Source organism: Corvus kubaryi, unplaced genomic scaffold, assembly GCF_017639235.1.
Source record: "Corvus kubaryi isolate FWS band 111438036 unplaced genomic scaffold, C.kubaryi_AGA036_p1.0 64867, whole genome shotgun sequence".
In the NCBI taxonomy this organism is placed as follows: domain Eukaryota; kingdom Metazoa; phylum Chordata; class Aves; order Passeriformes; family Corvidae; genus Corvus; species Corvus kubaryi.
This window is the reverse complement of record NW_024581571.1, coordinates 47,466-65,701: the sequence shown is the minus strand read 5'-3', so window position 1 is coordinate 65,701 and position 18,236 is coordinate 47,466. Positions and strand designations below refer to the sequence as shown.

Below are 18,236 nucleotides of genomic sequence, written 5' to 3'. Positions count from 1 at the left end.
GCCTCAGTTTCCCCTTTTGTAAAACGGCCCTTTCACCTTTGCAATTAGACAGGAAAGGCACAGACACCTCAGGACCTCATTAATGAGTACAGCAACCAGCCTGGCAGTTGATATGAGCATGAACCAGTGATTCCCACCCAGCCCCTCCGAGGTCCCTCTCGTGCAGGGTGACAAACTGCAATGTCCCATGCAAGTCTTCATTTTGGCCCTCCTGGCCTTGAAGGAGGGACTGACCGACCCCCATGTCCCTCCCATTACACCACACAAGCCCCAATACATTTCAGAGAGCATTGTAAATGTGGGGCACATCTCTCTGATAACGATGCAAACTTCAAACCATTATTCCTCAGCCCACAGTGCTTCTCTTCATCATCAAGCTGGTGCTGATGGGTTGTTTGGTGTCTTTTTTCTTCCTTCCTTATTTTTTTTTTAACTTGACCTCCTGATTCCACCTGGGAATTTATGTTGGATTCTTTTTATTATTACTTTCTTTCTTTTTTGTTTTGCTTTGCACAAAGTCAGCAGCAGGGAGATAAACTTCCCATGAAGTACATTTGCCAACAAAGCTTTCTTTAGCACAACAGACAATAGAAAAGCAAAACCAATGCTCTGGCTGGACATGACATTTCCAGCACCATGGTGACCACGGCGGCTGCTCTCTGTCCCCCCACAGCTGGCCCAAGGGTGACCTTCAGCTCCATGAAATGCTGATTTCCTTCTCAGCTGAGAGCCTGCCTACCTGGGCTGGGGGGGGGTCCCACTGCAGGAGCTGGAGCTTCGCAATTCTTTGGCAGCCTCAAATGAGCAATCGCCTCTCCAATTGCCTTCCCAGCTTTGTTACCTCGTTTTGCTTCTTTCGGCCTTCTGTGCTTCCCTGCAGGCTGTGGTATTTGGGGGATGTTTCCTGCATGCTTAGGGGTGGCTGGATTTAACCAAGGAGTCAGGAGAGAAAGGAAAAAGGTCACTCAGCCTTCAGTACAATTAGCATGGGACCAAATCTTGTTTTCTCCCCAGCTTAAAGGTGGGCAGGGTTTAGCTCAGTTTCTGATAAAATTGACACTGCTATGGTCTGGATGGCAGAAAACTCAGCATGCAGCACCTTTCAGATGGACATCAAGACTCATTTCCTTGTGGCTGCAACAGGAATAAAATAACCCCTCAGCAAGCTGGAAAAGCAGTAAAAGCCAAACTCCAACTTGAAGAAAACCCAAGGGATAAAATCAGGGAATCAGCCCAGTTGCCTTCCAATAACAAAAAAAATGAAGTGATTCAACTACTAATATTTAACTAATAAGTATCCAGGTGAGCTGGATGAGTGGGGAGAGCCCTTTGGCAAAGGGGCTTTGTCCCCCCAAGACCCCAAAGAGTAGGGCACAAAGAGAAGGCAGTGGGGAGCCCTGCCTGCCACCCCCTGGGCTTACAAGATCTCCCAAGGACCAAAATAATTTTGTATAAATTGGGCCACCTCCCCAGTTAAACGGGAGCCTGTGCACTGCCTGCACCACCCCCTGGTGGGTTTGGATTTGCAAACACGAGGAGCTGCTGAGGCTGTGGATGTGCTGGGAGAGAGCTGGAGCGAGCCAAAGAAGGAAAACACGTTTGCTCCCCGTTACACAGGGATGCTGCTAAGGGACCACGGGGAGCAGCAGCATCACCTCTGTGTCTGGGGGGTCCAGAGGGGCTCTGGACCATGCAGCAGCAAGGCCTGGAGGGACTCAAAAGAGCTCTGTGAGTCCCAGCAGCGGCTGAGGAACCGAGAACTCAAAAAAGAGCAGGGGCTGGGAAACGCGACTGCGGATCTCAACTACTGCAACAAAACACACGGAGAAAACCACAGATCCTTCTGCAGGTGGATGGGCTCTTCATGAAAGATAAACCCATAGGGAAGCAGCCTGGCACTGCTGCAGGGAGGTCCAGGAGCAGGGAATGTGATGGGCAGGACCTGCGCCTTCCCAAAGCGAGAGGGTTTGGAGAGAGCAGGGAGAGGTGGCAAAACTGCAAATGTTGCTGCTGTGACTTTATAAACTTCACCTTCAACAGAGCCTGATCATCACCCCATCATCTCAGCCAGGATAGAGCACAAATGGAAAAGATCCAAAGAATTGCAACAAATAGTATCAATAATCCATGAGAAGAGAGTAAAAAGACTTAGGACTTATTTAGTTTTAGAAGAAGAGGGGACGGGATAGAGGTGAAGACGTGGAGGGCATGGCAGAGGCGTACAAAGCACTGGGGTGGAGGAGGTGGCTGGGAGCACAAATTTGCCCCTGCAGCACCAAAACAGGAGCCATTCAATGCAATTTGAGGATGGTGCCTTTCAAACCAAGAACAGGCAGAGCTGCGGGGTGCCCTGCCATGAAGATTCACAGGAATGTGGAGTTCAGCAGGATCTTCAAGGCCAGTGGGCATAAACTGGAACAACAGCAGTGTTTGCCAGGGTTAAATTTAATAAGCTACAAACTGTCTTGCCCAGGATCTGGGGTCTCTGGCATGGACTCAGCTGAAGACAGGACAGTGGGGTGGGAAATAAATCTCTGGGGGTAATTCCTGTACCTTCCACATTAAATAGCCTGAGGACAGGCCTAGAGCTACTGATGGGGAAACAGGAGCTGGATTTCAGCATGTGCCTGGAATAGATCCCGTAAGCATCCTTGAGGGACTTGGCTGTGAGATGAGAGAAAGACTTTTGAGGACCTATAAAAAAGCAACAGTGAATAATAATAACGGGCATCTACGAGGTGTCCTTCATCCTGGACCTCAAAGTGAGAGCCTGTGCCTGGAGAAACTGAGGCACGATGACACAGGTGGGAGCCCACAGCTCCTGCCCACATTGCAACAACAGCTCTCCCTCCCTAGAGCTGCACACCTCCTCAGCAGCAAGGGATGTCAGTAGGGCACAGCAGAGAAAGGAAAGCAGGTTATAAATTCAGGGCCAGGTGGGTGCTCGAGGAGGGTCAAGGGGATGGAGGGAAGGATGCTGGGGGGGCTCCGTTGGCTTGTCCCCCTGCCCTGCAGCTGACAGCATCCCCAGGGCTGGGTGGGACAGGGGGGTCTGCAGCCAACACAGCCCGGCTGCCCCCTGTGTGGCAGGGGGACGGTGGCACCAGCAGGACTAGGGACAGGCTGCAGCTGGCTCAGGGTGAAGGGACAACAGGAGCAGCTGAGATCACCTGCTCCACATGGTTTATTTGAGGGTTTTGCTGGTTTGCTGTAAGAGGCCAAAAGCAGAGGAGCTGTCAGGAGGCCAGTGACATTTATTAAGTATTAATCCCTGCAGTGTGTCCCTCACCAGCCTGTTTGATAGTGGCTCTGCGCTGGCTGCCGTGGCTTCTCGCCTCTCTGCTGCTCAGGACGGGGTTTGATACACTTTAGGGACTTGCTGGATATTTTTCCCCCCATTCACTTTTTCTACCAGGAATTCCTCCTCCTCCTCCTGTCCCGCAGCCCCTCTCTCCTCCCTGATTTGCCACATGGCTTGCTTTGATCATCTTCTCCCTCCCTCTTACCCCAAGCCCCCAACTTCTCCCCAGACACAATCCCCAGTGCCGTCTCTGCCAGCTCAGCCCTATTTCATCTTTAAATGAGGCTTAAAAGACTCTTTACAGGGGAAGAAACAAATATTCCTCCTCCATACGCACCCTGTAGATTCCCTGCCAGCCCAGCCCAGCCCAGCCCAGCCCGGAGGCTCCCGGCCACGCTGGGGCTCAGGGAGCATCACGACACGGTGACACCACCACGACAACTTCTGTTGCTTAGCTGCCCTCGGGGAAGAGAAAATGAGCAACTGTAGCTTTAAAACAAAGATTAGATGCAATTTTTTCCCCTCTCTCCCTCCCTTTCTCTCTCCTTTTTTTAAAGGGAACTTGTCAAGGTTTCCATCAATAATAGATAATGGTGCATCACTCTGGCAGGTTACACCCTCCGGCTGTTTTGATATTTTCCAGAGAATTTGTCAGCAATCTTACAGCAAAGGAGGGCTGGGGGAAGGGTGCGGGGTGGGGGGAGAGGCCTCATTAATTTTTTGTCATTTGCATTCTTGCTGCTAAATAATGTATTGATTGCTCTTTCTCTCTCCCTCTTTAATTCTCTCTCTTCTGCGGCGTCTCGCAGCCCATGGCCCTCACTCGGTGACAGATGAGTTTGTCAGAGGCACCAGACAGCTCGTGCTCCCCAGGCTGGGAGAGCTCAATGTGACCCTGGCACCAGCTCCAGCCACACAAGTCCCAGGCCTGGGGACACCAGCTCCTCGCAGGAGGACACCGAGGTCTCCCCCAAACCAGTTGCTGAGACATCCCAGTCTGTCCCTTAGTGATTCACCTCCACACCCAGCTCCTGCAGTTTGGGAGGTCGAGGACAGCAGCACATGGGTCCCAGCACGCTTGGATGCCACCAGAGGAGGGATTGCCAAGAAGCTGGAGGAATGGCAGCAATGCACAGCCAGGGAAACCATCGCCAGCCCAGCTCCACAGGCAGCTGTGGGGATTTGCAGGAAGGAGCCACTGGAAAAGCCAACACGGGCAGCTCTTACCTTGGGAGAACTGGAAACTGGAAATGCTGAGGGGATTTTGGTCTTCTAACTTCAGCACAAATCTGCTTCCCTGTCCCTTCGACAGACCCGAGCCCAAGGCCCTGGGAGACACAATCAAGGTCCATTGAGTTGGCAGCTGAGCTAAACAAGAATTTGCACATGATTTGGGCTTTGCTCAGCTTAATGCAGCTTGGCTTCTTTTTTAATTAATAAATACTTAATTACATAGTTAATATTTTAATATTTCCTTTTAAAAACATCTGATTTAATGGAATTACTGCCAGCTATTTGTTTTCTATGACTTTTATGTTTATTTTCCTCTTTCATTTCTTGTTTCCCCCTCCAACCCACTGCTCTAATCCCTGAAGCTCCCAGTTGATCTTTGCTACTGGAAATTAGGAGGAAATTTGCTAGAAATTGCTACTGGAAATTTCCAGGCTTTCAGCTGCAATAGAGTCTGGCCCCTGGTGGTGACACTCACCAGCCCAAGGTGTTAATGTGGGTTATTAGCACTCAGATACCTGTGTGCAAATGTTCCAGCCCCTGGGGAGGGGAGGAGAAGGGAGGGAAGGCAGTGGGGAACCGCCCAGGGAGGGGAGGGGAGGTGGGACAATAGGACGACCCCCAAGGTCATCCCCAAAGATGGGAGAACCCCGAGCCTGTGTTTGCCTTTCAGACCTTACCTGGCTGCACAGCCTGTGTCAGGAGCAGCACACCTGCACCCAGGTGAGGGCAGAGAAAGGCTCCAGCTGTGGGGATGGCAAAAAATGGATGTGACCTGCAGCAGTGACAGCTCCTCTCTTCTTCTCCTTAGCCCTTGGCTCCTTGCTCCAGCTCCTCTTGCTCCAGGGTAGTGCCCACGCCCAGCCCTGCAGACAATGGGTGGATGCACCGAGAGAGTCACTGAATTAAAGCAGCTACTGCTTCCAGTATCCCCTCCCTGCCCAGGCAGCCCCTACCTCCCAACCAGCACACCTGATCCCCCAAGTGCAGCTCCAAAGCACCATTCCCACGGCACAGGTGAGCTGTGCCTTACCTGGGGTGGGATATCTCCTCCAGCCTCGCTGGGGGAGCCCGCAGTGGGGAAAGGGGGTGTTTCCACAGTGATCTCTGTGAGCAGCCTGTTGGGATAATAAAACAAATAAACAGAAGAGTTACAGCCAAGGCACTTGGGGCACCATAAAACAGGCTAAAAGCAAATACAGCATCATTAATCCATCATAAAATAACAGCCTCTTACAATCCAGAATGCATCAAAAATGAACGAGAGATTGGCAGGGTCACAATTCACCCAGGGCTGTGTGGAATGTGAAGTAGGGCTGGAAGCAGCGGGTTGGAAACAAACCCCAGTCTGCTGGGTACCAGCTGAATCAGGACCCCAGGAACTCAGACCTTTCTGCCCAGGTGAGTTTAAAACCAGTAACACCAGTCCAGGCCAGGAAGAGAGGTGATTAGAGATGTGCACATGCTCCTGCTGCCGGTGAAGCTGGAGGTGGTGGGGCCTCGTGTCAGGAAAGGAGGAGATGAAACCAAACCTGGATGGAAACTTAACGGGACTCTTTAGTGCTCCATCTTCCCACTAATGAGGGTTCTGCATGTGAGGGCAAGAGAAAAAAACCCACCACGCGCTAATAAAGCCCCGTGACTTTGCTGACTGGAGGCACTGGCGCTAATGAAGTCACCAGAGAGATGGGATTCCTCTGGCAGCTCTGACATTTCTCTGTAGAACTGTTATTTTAATTCAGTCTGAGGAAACAACAATAAAAATAGAAAAAAGCCACGGACTGGTGTGACATGCCCAGGCAGCAGCCGATCCCTCGGGTTTGCCCAGCGGCTGCGAGCCTGTGTGGGAGATGGGTTTGGGAATGGGGGTGTTAGGAACCCATTGAAGGATGGGATGCTCGGGTCTTCTCAAAGCTGGGTTGTGAGCACCTCCCAGATGCTCACCAGGGAAATTCAAGCCCCATCCCAGAGCAAGGAGATGATGAGCCAGGTCTGTGCCAGGAGCCCTGAGTCAAAGATTGTTTCCTGAAAGCAATGGCTTTATACATACAGACATATATTGAAATGTATTTATACATATCACTATATTAGCATGTTTATATCTAACATATCAATATATTAAGCAATACTCCTAAATGTTTACCCGCCCATATACAGGTGTGTGTATATACATATAAAAGCTCAGGGCTGTAGTGTGGCACTGACAGACTGTGGCAGAGGCTGGTTTTGGGAGCCTCACAATGTCCCCAGAACCCCCAATTTCAGCAGCTTTTATTTGAGCTTTATTGAAGTGAAGGAGGATTTGCTTCACGGTCCTGGAGTCGACAGTGCCCGGTGTCCTCATTGTCACCTCCTCGAGCAGGGAGGAGCAGACAGATGCCCCCCGGGGTTCTTCAATGCCTCTTTTTAATTAGAAAGCTCGTCTCTGAGTCCTACATGCCCTTCCACAGGGTTAGCTGCTCTCACCTGCTTAATCCTGGGAGATTATTGTCTGCTCTCTTTTAAAAAATAACCCAACCACCCCAAACTCTTTGGTCTCTTTCAATTCTTTTCATTTCACCTCATTCCATTCCTTGCCAGCTTAATGACTTGGTAGTAATGAATAAGATGAAAATTAGGGCTTAATAAGAGTTAGGAAAAGACAGTTTTCTTGCTGATGAAGGGAGCGTGGTGGTGGGAAAGTGGAGCCTGGGGAGAGCGCAGAGATAACCCCAAAACTCCTCCCGGCCTTGAGAGGGGCGATGCCAATTCCAGCTGTAACTGGTGACAATGACAAGCTGCAGCGAGACCAGGGACACGCCAATCCCAAGACAAGGATGCTGGAGGGAAGCAGGAGGGGATGGACATGAGGAGAGGCTGGCACAGGGGGTGCTGGAGGGGAGGTGATGTGCCCAGCTCAGCCCCCCAAACACCCCATTGCTTTCTGGCCAGGGCAGGGGCTGAGCTGGGGCTGCAGCTCTGTGCAAAGCTCGATGGCTGCAGTGACTCCCATGTTTGGGGATCCCACTGCCCCACCTGGGGCACTGAAAAAAGCCCTGAAAAGCCCTGCAGCTTCTGCTGGGGTGGCACCCACTCAGTCTGTGCTCGGGGACCTCAGAGCCCAGCACGGTAAATCCAGTCCTGGGGTGATTGTGGGACCAAAACTGCCTTAACCTCACTTGTAACCTCACCTGTAACATCCCCTGTCACCAAGTGCCTGCAGGGCCGACTTCTCGTCCGGTCCCCTCCGTGCTGGCGCTACACCGGGATCACTGTGTGGCCACAGATGACATCGGACAGATAGAAGCATCTCACTGCTGCCACCGCTTCATCTGCCAGAGCTCGTTTGTGGCTGTTCCCCCTCGGATGCAGCGCCCGCTTTCCCAGGGGCACAGCCCGGCACCGAAGGTGCTTTTGCTGACTCAGCTGGAGCGAGGATCCTGCTGACTCAGCAGCGCTGGCAGGAGCTGCTGTGTCACACGGGCAGGACCGGGAGCAGCCCGTGGTTACCTGAGCGCCGAAGGTACGAGTGTGCCCCGTGGCACTGGGAATGCTGGTGAGGGTGCCAGGATGTGCAACCGGATCAGCCCAGGATGAGCACGGCTCACGGCTCACACTGCATTAGAGGACTCTGGACATGTGTTCTAATTACTGATAATATTGGAACTGACAGGTTGATCAGGGGGAAAAAAGGTGCAGAATTAATTGACCTGCCAGAAGATGTGTCCATCAAGATTCACCTCCCTGTAACACAAACACCTCCCTGCCATCTTTCCCCAGAGAGGGCAAATGCTGCTGGTGAGCCCCATGCTGGCACCGTGGGCAGCACTGGTGACTTCCTGGTGCACCCTGAGAGCTGCCTCCATCTCTGCCACCCACCACATTATTCAAGCAAGCAGCTCTTCCATCATCTTTGCAGGACCTCTGGCCATCCCCTGCTCCCAAGCTCTGTCTGGTGCTGCCAGTGCTTTTCCCTCCCAGGGACTGGTTTTCTCCTTCTGCCCCCAGCTGCTGTCACTTCAGAGGTACTGGTCACTTTTGAAGTGCATTTATTGCTGTTTGGCTCCTTATTTTATTTCCCTGGGAGTAACTGGGCATGACTGAGGGAGAACACGGGATCTGAGCCCCGGTGAACGCGTCTGTGTGGATCCGTGGAGGGCTCTGGGTGCCGCCCGGGTTAATTCACGGCAGGGCTGTTTTGGAGAGAGGGTTTTGCCCCAAGCAAAAGCATAAATCCCAACACCTCTAATTAACCCAGCGAGCCTGCTGGGTGGCAGTGCTGCAGCTCCTGCTGGGGCCCAGGAACGGGTCCAGCCCTGGTGCCATCCTGGCGTCGCTCGGCTGAGCGAGGCTGTGCCAGGAGCTGAGTGTCACCACGAGCCCAGGGAGGAACTGTGTGGGTTCAGTGTGAGAGTGTTTGCCATTAAATCCACGTGCTGGAGGCCTGGGGTGGATGCACATCCCTACTCCCACGCTGGGACTGTGTGACATTACACACATGCAACTTTAATTCCAGCCTTTCCAGCTGCAATGAGACACTGAAACCCAAGGAGTGGGAAGCGTGTGCAGGCTTTGCAGAGTTGCCTTCCCAACGCCGTCTCCTTTTCCAGGTGCAGAGGGGACGATTCAGGTGACCTTTCCTGTTTCAAGGACTAGAGATGGTTAAATGGGTTTTCCCATATCAGCTGAGCTGCTGAAATTCTTATCCATGGGTGGAAAAAAACTGAAGGGGAGAGTGAAGGAGGAACTCGATGAGATGGGGGCAAACAATACCAGGCTCAGGAAATTCCCTGAGCTAAGAATAGTTGACACTAAAACCTATTAGAGGGCTCAAACATATTACAGGGGATCAAAAATCCTGTTCCTGCTTGCTCCTGTACATCTGATTGTGGCTACTACAGCAGACAGGAGACCAACAACCCACTAAAACCCTGCTATTTCATAGCAGGCACCTCCAGCAAGACAGCACTCCCAATCCCCAAACCTTCTTTTTAATTTTTTTGAAATAATTTTTTCATTATAAGCCTTATAAGTCTCCTCCAAGTCTGTTTCTGCTGTGACAGACAGCTTGAAAGAACCCCTCAACAATAAAATCAGATGCTGCTCCTGCACAGCCCAAGATCAGGAGCACCTGCAGTGGGGATCGATTGCCTGATTAGGGGGAATTGATTGCCCCAGCCTCATTAGCATATCGTTAGTACTGACCCCATGGCTGGCCCCACTCAAGCAGGCCATGACCTGGATGGATTAAAAAATGCAGTGCACTGGGGAGGGATGGGAAATCAGTAAACAGGAGAGCGGGAGGCGAAGATCTTGGTCGATAACATCCACATCATTACCCAGCTGAGGCTTTGAGTGCTCAACACCCATCACCCCTGGAGCAGCCCAGGGGGATGCAACTCCCAGGGAACAGTCCCCTACCCATAGCAGTCCCAGTGGAGCATCCCCCTGGGGACCATGGAGGGTTTCTTCAGGAGCTCCAGCCCTTTTGAACGTTGACTAACAGGTTTTTTTTAGTGCTGTGAGTCAGTAGCCCCAGATAGGATTTCCATCTGCGCCGTGCGGGGCCTCGCCAGACTGTGTTTTGGGCCTCCATCCAAATAAAGCTGAAGAACTGGTTGGGTTTGATTTGGTTTTATGGTTGGGGTTTGTTTCCTTTTTTTCTTTATCAGTTTTGCACACAAAAGAAGGGGAGAGGAACCCAGGCTGTTCCCGAGGCCCTGTCCAGCCTGAATTTCCCCAGGACCCACCTTGTGAGTGACTTACCGAGGTCAGGGGACAGCCTGCAGCAGGGAGCCTGGTCCAGCCTGGTATCCCTCGGGGATGGAGACCCCCAGCACCCAGCTTTGCAGAGTGACCTGGGTTTGTCCTGAACACCTGGGCTACGGCACATCACAGCTCTGCTGGTAGCATCTGGGGGGCACACAGAATAAATACTTCAGTTTGATCAAAGGAGCAAGGACGAGCCTCTGGGAGTGGGTGGAAGGAGTGGCTTCTAGGATAGCTGCTACCCAATGCCTCAGGGTGACATTCACCCCAAACCAAGCTCCAGTCCCATTCCTGGAAGCACTCAGGCCCCTTCTCTGGATCGATCTACACAGGAGCCCCTGAGCATCCTCTGCTTTTGGGGGGAGAAGCAACTCCCAGGCCCACGATGGGCAGGAGCATTACAAATGCAGTCAGACATGCAGCACCAGCCCAACGCTGGACTGTGAGCTAATGAGATCCTGGCTCCAGGCAGGAGCAGACTGGGCACTTGTGCAAGGCCCCGAGAAGCACCCAGGGCCATTCAGGAGGAGTCAGTGCCAGCAGCCAGCCCCGGGTCCCAGCCAGCACAGGAGCCTCAGAGAGGCCACAGCCAGGCATGCAAGAGCAGGTTGTCTGCTCCCAGACATCCTTTGAGCATCCAGGATCAGTTCTCTCCTGCATTTTTGTTTTGAAAATCTGCTGTGCAGTGACAGCTGCAAGCAGCTGGGATGGTCGAGGACCACGAGTACAGCACAGGTGACCTTGCACAGGGCAGGTGACATTCAGGCATGGACACCCTGTGCCCATCTCTGCTGACCACACCAGAAACCAGCGTGGTCTGGACAACATCAGGAGGACACAGGGTCCCCCACAGTCCCCTGCTCTTGCTGTGCTGGGGGGATTTGGGGATCCCATCTCCACCACCATTCCTTCCCACCTGCAGGACGGAGGTGTCCGTGTCTGATTGACAGCAGTGCTGTGGGTGTTGTTCAGGTTTATGAGGCACTTTTAAAGTCAAAGGTGCTAACAGCAAATAAATTCCGGTTCCCCGAATAATCAGCACAGATTTGGCTAAAATAAAAGAGGTTTCCTTCCTTCCACACTGGTGTCTGGGGCAGTGGAAAGCTTCAGGAGCAGCTCGGAATGCAGTGGCATTCCCACATGGGATGAAGTCCTGCCCGCTGAAGCTGTCCATCAACTCTCATTATGGTTCATTTTCTCTGTTGGGTGAATTATTGCAGGAGACTCGGCGCCGGAAGCCCTTTGCCAGACCCTGTAACACAGCAAATTAATTAGCAGCGATGTGCTAACTACCCGCAAATCTCATACTCGTAATTGCAGCGCGCGCTCCGGCCGGGAGCATTTGATCTCCTATTGATTAATGGAACCGGCTTCCTCCTCCCACAACGGGCCTCCTCTCCCACCGGCTTTTGTGCCACCATTTCTGAGGAGGAACAACTTGTCCAGGAGCACGGGAATCGCACGGGATGGATGCAGCAGCCGGTGCTCATCATTCTGGCGCTCGCAGCAGTGGTGGGGGAGAGGAGCACACCCAGGGACCGTGTGCATCCTGCAGCACCCCTCAGCTCCTACAGGAACCCTGGAAATGTGGGACAGAGCCTGCTCCCTTCCTGCTTTTCAGCTGTTGAACCTCTTCAAGGCCTCCCAGTCACAGCCAGCGTGGTGGTGCTGCACCTCCCTCAAGGACACAGCTCCAAGGGAAGGTGCTCTCTTCACCTCTCTGCACTGGGACAGAGCAGGCAGCTGCTCTGCTCTTCAACAAGGACCACGTTTGAAGCAGTGTTTTCCAAGAAAAGCCCCTCCCTGTGTTTTTCCAACTGCAAGAAATGTGAGTGTCCCACTCTCCTTGTCCTGCTCAGTGCTGGGCTCCACCAACCCAACATGGACATGTGTGAGCAGGATCCATCTGAATTACAGTGACCCTTCCCAGCCCAGCTCTTCACGGGGATGATTACACACTAAGCCATGAATAAGTAATGTCTCGCCATAGACTTCCACCTATTCCAAGCTTCTCCCTGTGATCTCTGTGGCTTTCAGGAGGGGAGCTGGAAACAGAAATCTATTTTGCAGGTAGCAGAGATGTTTGAAGCCTCCTTCATCGCACATTTCAAGTGTTTATCTCCTCTGCTTGGTACAGCTGTGCCTCCTCTGTGGCAGCCGGGTGGGAATGGGCAGATCCAAGCTCTTGACATCAAGTTTTCACTGCTGCAGGTCCATCACCTCGTCCAAAGGAAAAGTTGTGAGCATCATTAAGCCACCAAAGAGAAACAAAATCCAGCTAAACTGCCTTGGCAGCTGGATCCCAGAGACTGATTAATTAATTGGCTGATATTGGAGATAACTTACTGTTGCTGAAGTATCTTCCTCCTCCTCTCTGGAACGGGCCAAGAATTAAAGTACAAATATTGCTTTATTGCTCTCGAGCACCTCCACCCACCCAGCAAAAGGCAGGCATATAAAAACTACTGTGGCCTTCAGGAAAAAAAACCAACCCCAAACCAAATCGCCCCAAGCTTCCTATTTCCATCCCTTGTCAAAATAAGCAATTGAAAAAAAATACTGAGAATGTTTTGCCACTAAACCTAATGCCTCACGCTGTGTAGGTGTTCTCCTTCTCTATGAAATTAGTGTTGGCCAAATTTAGTTACTTTCACATCATTTCAAAACAAAGAGTCAAGATACTCCATCTTTTAAGGATTATGAAGAAACATTTTGACACAAAACCCAACCCCCCCATTCATCAAGTCCTCATCCAATTCGGCACAAGTTCATGAATAATTTTCATCAGCCTGAAACTGCTCATGGCTGATGAGACAGCCCCAAGTGCCCATCAGGGTGGAATCCTCTCCCCGCTCAGGAGCTGCAGCAGGGAGATGTCCATCAGCTCCTGGGAGCCAAGGACCTGCAGGACTTCCTGGGAATGGTGACCCCAACGTCCCTGAAGATCCCCTCCCACGTCCAATGTTTGCTACAGCAAACAAATGAAATCCTGGAAGAGTCAGGTGACGTGGTGAAAACCTCCACCACACCTTCCTCCCTGGGACACGGACACATCCCCATAAACATTTTGCACTAGTTTTGCTGCTCTGGCCAACAAGAGCTGCTTGGAGGGACAAAGAAAAGCCCATCCTGGAGTGAAAGGCATAAACAGTGCTTGTGGAGCCACTGAGGGCCCAGCCCCATCCCTTTCCCAGGGCACGGTGAGGGTTTGCCCCTGGAGAAGATCTCAGCCGTGCAGAGCATGAGGGACACATGTCCAGTCTCAGCTCTTCTCTCTCCTCGAGGCTGCAGAACCCCCCCACCAGCTCAGCTGCAAGCCCTGCATCCCAGGAAGGGGCTTTCTGGGCTCAGACAGCAGCGCTTGGGGTGGTTTGGGGGGCAGGAAGGCAAAGAGCTCCCGCTTCACCTCCCTCCTCCCCTCCACGGCAGGCCAATGGCAGCAGCAGTGCCCGCTGCTCTCAGGGGCTCCCAGGCAGCTTCACAGACCTCTCAGCACGGCAGGGACTGCCTCTTGTTCTTGTTTTCCTAAATAAACTTCTCTACCACAAAGATTTTTCTGCACTGACTTGTGTTGGCATTAGCAGATCCCCCCAGATGTGGCTGCCTCCCTGCACCGCCTGCCTCCGCTGGGAACCCAGCTATAAAACTTCTGGCTGACTTGCAAGAGAATATTTTTATCATTAATTTTTCCTTTCCTTTTTGAACCCCATTTTCCCTTCCTGGGATCTCTTGGAGTCAGCCCATGGGTGTTCAGTGAAATCAGGGGGTTAAGCTGGAAGTTCTTCTCCTTCCAACGTTCACATCTTTGCACGGTTGATTTTAAATTGATGGTAAAGATTCAGGAGGGGTCTCAGCTAACAAATGCTACCAGATAACCTGGGAAACATTAAATACCATTTAATCACCTGTCTGTTGTCACAGAGGTTTCACCCGGGGCAGGGGGGCAGTTTTGGCAGCCCAGGCTGGGCAGATGCTGTTTTGTCAACCAGCTTTTCTAGCCCTGTGCCCAAACACCCCTGGGGAAAGGTCCTCAGCTTCTCTCCCCTCCATGCTCTGCTCCCACTCTCATTTTCCCAGGGGATCCCTGATGGTGAGACAGGAATCGAGGCATTATCCAACCCCCCTGAACTTCAGGGCTTGGAGCAGCACAGACTCCGTAGGTGGCAGCGGCCAGAGGTGGATCTGAGGTGCACTTGTGAGCAGGGAACACCCTCGGGAAGCATCTCCCTGCAGGCAGAGGGCATGGATCTGCCCAGTGCCCTCGGCTGGGGGAGCCATCCACTCGCGGTGGGACGCTGCTTCTGCCACAGCCGCCTGCTGAGAGCCTCAGGAACAAACCGGCCTCGTGTGTGGGAAGAAAACAATGAACAAAAAAATAAAGGAGAGAAGGAGAAAGGAGATTAAAAATTATAAACGGCAACAGACAACAACAACAACAAAAATATACAGCTTTCTCCTCAAACTGTTCTTTTAGTCCCAACAGCGTCTGCTGTGCAGAGCTCACGTCTCAGAATTCACAGCTGCTCAAAAAACCCGAAAAAGCTCATGAATTATTTATCCCCGCTCAGATCAATCCTTCAGCATGCTGTCAGAGGAATCAAAGCCCCAACAAGGCAGGCGGGCGAGGAAGCAGCTTCCAAACTCCCCGAGTGACCAGCAGGTCCCTCACCTGCCCCATGCCTGTCCCTGTCCCCCTGTGGCCGTGGTGCCCATCACACACAAACCATTTCTGAGCTCCTTCCACGATCCTGTTTATTTATAATTGATGGCAAAGGCTTACTCCAAGGAAAGTAAGTCACCTTGTTCCTAGGGAGGCTTCCCCCCTTGCCCCCAAATGCAGCCATTTCCCCCAGCACAGCACAACTCGAGGGCACCTTATCCCCAGCTCTGCCTTGCCCAGGGGACTCTGTCTCCTGCCTGCACCCTCTGAAACTCTTAAAATCCTGGACCTCTTTCCTCCTGCAAACTGGCAGGGAAGTTAAAAAAGAGCAATTGCAGCAGCTGAGGGAAGGAACCATCCGTGTCCCTGTCCCCATCCCCATCCCTGTCCCCACCGTCCCCTCTGTCCAGGGCTCTGCAGGGTCTGTCACGGAGCTGCACATGCAGAGGAGAGCAAAGGACAGTGACACATGGGGCCACCCATGTGTGCCCAGCCTCTCTGGTATAGAACAGAGGCGAGGGTGGGCTGGAAACACAGGAAACGTTGCAGCTTCTTTTCCTTTTGCTTTTCAGGTGAAAAATCCAGCCCTGCAAAGAGAGGTGGGCAATGTCCCCACTCTCAGGGATGCTCCAGGCTTTGAGCTGTGGCCGGGAGTGCTCCCAGGCTCTTCCGTCGTCACAGCAGTGGGAGCAGCTCCCGCAGGAGGGGTGGCCCCGGGCCCCCTGAAAGGCTGCCCCGCTGCAGGGTGAGGAGCTCTCAGCGAATGCACTGCGTTCCGTCTCTCTTTTTTGCACACCCCGAGTTTTGTGCTGTCAGCTCTGGTTTCAGCCTCGTTCCTGTATCTCCTCTCCTCCTGGAGCATCTCCGTTTGCCTGGGCGAATGCGACGCTGCTTAATTAGTGCCTGCCCAGCGCTGGCTCCGTCATTAACCCGCCCGCTGCTCCCGGTCCGAGCGGGGTCTGCTCCTGCAGAGCCCAGCCACGGCTCAGGTCACAGGGAAAGGCAGGAGCACACCCGGGACACCCAGACCCCATCCCTGCCATGCCTGGGGTCCCACACGGGGTTGCCTTTGCACAAAGGTGGGCAACTCGCTGCCAAAACCCCAGACAAACTGCGTTCCTCGCTGCCTTAACCTCCCCGGGCAGGGGGCGGTGGGCACAGGGGGCTCAGCTCAGCTCTGCTGCTGCTCCCCCCACTCCCTGCTGTCCCCATCCAACCCCCCCGTGATGCTCCGGGAGAGCCTCCAGCGCAGCCCTGAATTCCCGCAGCTCCCTCCCTGGTGCAAAGCCATTCATCAAGGCGCACAAACAGCTCGGCTGCTAAAGGCCACGCCGTGACAAAATGCCAATAGCTGTATTTACATTCAATATGTCCCGCTAATCTCGCCTTCAGGAGGCGTCTGCTGAACCTGCCCGTTCCTTCCTGGGCATCACCTCTTTAATCAGCCTCTTGTTACTGATCACAGATTGATTTCAGTTCCAGTAGCCAATAGGTTTTCCTTTTAATTTTCAGCATCATGTTTAATTAAAGCAGGGTGGGTCCGACCCCATCAAATCATATCAAAGTCTGTCTAAGCCCCAGGTGAGTGAAAACACCAGCATAAATTATTGATCAAACTTTGTTCAGATTAATCTATCACTGCCTCTCCCCGGGCAGTGTGAGGACGGAGCTTGTGAGGTGTTTGTCTCGTGGCAGCTCTTCTGTGGCAGCTCAGGACACCGTGGTGGCCCAGCCAGGGAGATCAAAACTTGCTCCTCAAAAGCATCACATCTCCTCATCCTTTCCTCCCAGAAAATCCCAGCCCAGGGACACAGCAGGTGCTGGGAGATGCTGCTAAACTTCCCGAGCTCATTATCCACTGGGAGGAGGATGCAAACCACAGTGAGAAGCCAGGATTAAAGAAATCCCCATTTCTGCACAAATGCCAGTCTAAAAGCCCTGGAAGAACAAGTGTTTTTCCTCAGTCTTGGAGGCCCTGGAGCTTCAGGGTCAGTGGGAGTGATGCTCAGGGCAGGAAAACCTTTCTCCCCTGCCCTGCTGCAGAATTCCAAGTGATCAATGGAAACACAGCTCGTACCCGGAGGCAGCTTTATGTCAGCGTGAAGAGGAGATGAGGAGCAACAGGAGGTGGCTGTGATGGGCAGAGAAAACCAAGCAGACACGATGGGAGGTGCTGCTGCCCCTCAGCCCGAGCATTTCCCCCTGAGCCGGGAGGGGTTTCTGCTCCTCTCGGGCTGGGCAAGAGCCTGAGCTCAGAAAGGATCCAGAAATGCTAAAAAACCAACAAAGCCTTGGAGCACCTAAGAGGGACCTAAGAGGGTTCAGCCGGAGCCGGCTGCTCCGGCACTGCAGCAACCCCAGCCCGGAGAGCAAACACGCCTTTGGATTATGAATAAAGATGGAGGCGAGGCATTCCTGCCGCTCCCAAGGCTCTCCTGCCTGAATACTAATTGCTGGTCTGAGCTAAGACTGCTGAAAAGCATGTTTGGGGCCAGGGTCTGGAAGAGACTGCAGTGCATTTGCATCATTCGGGGATAAAACAGGTGGTTTTGCCGGATTCAGAAAACTTCTGTTCTTGGAGTAAACTTTGGATGCTGCCAAAACCCGAGAGGGGTGAAGGGCTGCATAGAAATAGCTGGAGAGTGGGGAAGGATTGCCAAGAGCATCAGCTCAGCTCGTGAGTCAGCAGCATTAGCTCTCACCTCAACAAGCAATCTGCAAATTGTGCAAATCTGCTTTTCACAGTTCACCTAACCTGCGAAATGGCCTCAGATTTACAGCCCCGGCGTTCACGCTTAAAAACAACTGAGTTAATGAAGAAGTGGGAGGGAGGGGGGGAATTACACAAAGGCAGAGTTTGGGTTTCACCTGGAGCCATGGCTGGTGCCATTCTGCATGAGGGTTTCTGCCACAGGATGCTCGGCCGGGCTCGGTTTGCAGTCCCGTCCCCACAAACACCTGGGGGTGGTTCCTGAACCAGGCATCCCTTTTGCTTCCCTATTTTCCCACCTGTTCACTGCAGCTGCAGCCCCCATCTGAACCGAGCAGGGGGATTCTTTGATAAGGCAAAGATTTCCAATCCTTTCGGATTAAAACCCTCCCGTCATCAGACGCAAAACGGACAAGGAGATCAGTCTGTGCAAGGAGAAGATGAAAGGGGCCGTGTTTCCCCTCCCTTTGTAAAGTGGGGAGATCAATACCACGTTTCCAGTGGGATAAAAGAGCCAGCTCGGCTGTGGGGAAATTGCTGGGGAAGGAGGAGGCAGGAGCAGAGTGAACCGGTGGAATGAGCCACCC

The 18,236-nt window shown here is 52.7% G+C and overlaps 1 long non-coding RNA gene across 1 annotated transcript; it reads right to left on the bottom strand.

The window, feature by feature from the left end:
* Nucleotides 1-459: 459 nt before the first annotated feature.
* LOC121672707 lies at nt 460-5,728 on the bottom strand. Its single transcript, XR_006018953.1, has 4 exons — nt 5,565-5,728; nt 5,212-5,397; nt 4,529-4,629; nt 460-922 (listed from the first exon to the last, which is right to left on the bottom strand). It is a non-coding gene; the product is annotated as an uncharacterized LOC121672707 (long non-coding RNA).
* Nucleotides 5,729-18,236: the final 12,508 nt, after the last annotated feature.